Genomic DNA, 2,690 nt, shown 5'->3' with positions numbered 1-2,690 from the left:
TCCCATTCAATTTTTCATTCCCGGTATTGTAGACCATATGTCTGTCAATTCAAAATGGCCAATACCAGTCCATTTCAGCTTACTAATGCCTAAGATATTGACCTTTATGTATTCCATTTGATTTTTGATGACTTCTCATTTTCCCAGATCCATACTTTATACATTCCCTATTCTGATTATTAATGGATGTTTGCATCTGTTTCTTCACATTTTGAGCTATGCTACATCAGCAAATGAAGGTCCCAAAAGCTTTACTCCTGTGGTAGGGGAAAAGAGGCCCCAGATTCAAGCAGGTTCTGTAGAGACCCATTTATTAAGCCTCAGACAGGACAAAGACAAAACAAAGACAATCATCCAGGATGAGGGAAGCCATCAGCATGTACACTGCGGTGAATTGCTTGATGTGGCCCTTCTAGCAATTGTCCTCCATTTTGTGATGTATTGTAAATCCTATTAACCATACCTGTTTGGGGTGGTGTGGCAGTTAAGGTACAGTGTCAACTTGGCTGGGCAGATGGTAGTAGTCATTCCCTATAATGACTACCAATCAGCTCTGTGGTGGGATTTGCCATGAGCAACTGAGTAGCTGCTGATTGTTAAAGCAACCCACTTGGGTTATTGCTGCTGGAGCAACACAGGTGGGTTATATCTTGAGTCCTGCCTCGCTGGAAGGTATAACTCAAATCACCAACCTTAGCTTCCTTGAGTGTATAGCTATGAATCTCCTAGTAAGGTTTGCCCTCTTGCTCCAGTTCTGTGTTTTGGCTCATCTTCATCTCACCCCTGGATTGGGGAGAGCAGCCATCATCTGATCTGCTGATTGAGGTTCATCAAACCCCAAGAACTGGGAGGACCCTCCAGACCTACTTACAGACCTGGGACTCACCAGCCTCCATCACTACTATGTGAGACTATCCCTTGGGTGTCTGTGAGTTCTGTGAGGTGTTACAGTGAAAAGCAGAACCCTAAGATGGGGGAGATTACTGACAGGAGGAAGAGGAGTTAATGTCTGAAATGATGGAGCGGCATGGTAGTTTGGATGTTTTGGGACATCTTTAACTTCTGCCTCATGGGGACCGGCCTTGTGCTGATCTTTCTAAGAGAAGTTGTTCAAGCATACATTGTACAAAAAGCTGAATGGAGTCTCCCTGAGTCACAGCCTTGGGGCTAATTATGTATTGTTGAAAAAAAGGAAATCATCACAAAATCATAACTGGTGGCAGATTAATTCATCACTGTCACAGGCTGTACTACAGAAGCAGGGAAAGGACCATGATTGGAATACAAACATAATTGAAGAGTAAAAGGTGTTACAGGATTAGTGCTGGAGCTTGACCACCTGGCTACATGTGGTATGGATATGACTTATGACCATGTGGCCTGAGTCATAACCACAAGATGGCTACAAGACAATACCAGGACCCAAAACTTAATTTAAATTAGAAAAGGACAAAGGCAAGTTCCCTAGTTCTTTAATGTGAGCATAATCTACTTTCAACCACACTTTTCCTGAAGACAAATTGCCCCTTCCAAGGTTTCTCCCTGCTTTGTTGATGCATAATCCTATTGCAGGTTTAATGATCAGAAAGAACTCAAATGCTGTCTGAACTTATGTCAAGACTCAAAATGAAGTTAGGGCTCCACTGTGGACTACAGCCTTCCACATCCAAGTGCTTTAGAATTTAAGCTCTAATATACTCCGTCCATGACATTAAGGTCAACTCTACTTTGAGAAGGCAACCCTTCCCCAGTCGTATTTTGAGTACTTTCCAACCTGAGGGGCTCATCTTCTAGCATTGTATCAGACAATGTTCTGCTGCTATTCATTAAGGTTTTTACTGGCCAATTTTTTTCAGAAGTAGATTGCCACACCCTTGTTCCTAGTCTGTCTTAGTCTGGAAGCTCCAGTGACCCTACTGATATTTGAAACACCAGTGGTATAACTTCCAGCAGCGCAGTAACATGCAAACCACCACAGCATGACAAACTGACAGATGAGCAGTGGGAAGATCTGAGCAGTGTGAGAACTGTTACTGTTCCACCCAAGTCCCTGCTTATGAATTCTTTCACCTCCTCCCCTGGCTCTGACAGGCTGTTTCTAAAGGCTGTGAAATAAATTAATAATAAACATCTTACTTTGATTTCAAAAGTTTTTTCTTACCCTGCTTTAGAACTCAAATTCTGAAGCACTTTGTTTGTGGAAGGAGGTCTGGTGGGTAGTGCCTAAGGCATTTGACTGCTAACCAGAAGGCTGGTGGTTCGAACCTACTAGCCACTCCTCAGAAGGAAGATTAGACAATATAGTTCCGTAATGAAACCACTTGGGCAACCTAAGGAGGGGTCACTATGACTGGGATCCAACTCCAAGGAGGTGAATTTGTTTTTTTTCTTTTGGTTGTTTGTGGAAAGCTGAAGTCTACAGTAAGAGCTCTAACTCCATTTTGAGTCTTGACAAAAGTTCAGACACTATTTGAATTCTTTTTGACCTTTAAACCAATATTGTGGCTATGCATAAACAAGCTGTAGGACAAACCTAGGGAGGGGCAGTGCAAAAAGGACAAGGAGGCCACATGTTATGATCTCCTCTAATCCCACAAGGGGGGAGCTCTGGTAGCATAGTGGCTAAGACACTTGCCTGCTAACCAGACAGCTGGTGGTTCAAACCCACCAGCCACTCCTCGGAAGGAAGG

The sequence above is a fragment of the Orycteropus afer genome, unplaced genomic scaffold (genome assembly GCF_000298275.1).
Source record: "Orycteropus afer afer isolate SDZICR_OR568_19922 unplaced genomic scaffold, OryAfe1.0 scaffold00062, whole genome shotgun sequence".
NCBI classification, from domain to species: Eukaryota; Metazoa; Chordata; class Mammalia; order Tubulidentata; family Orycteropodidae; genus Orycteropus; species Orycteropus afer.
This window is presented reverse-complemented; position numbering follows the sequence as displayed.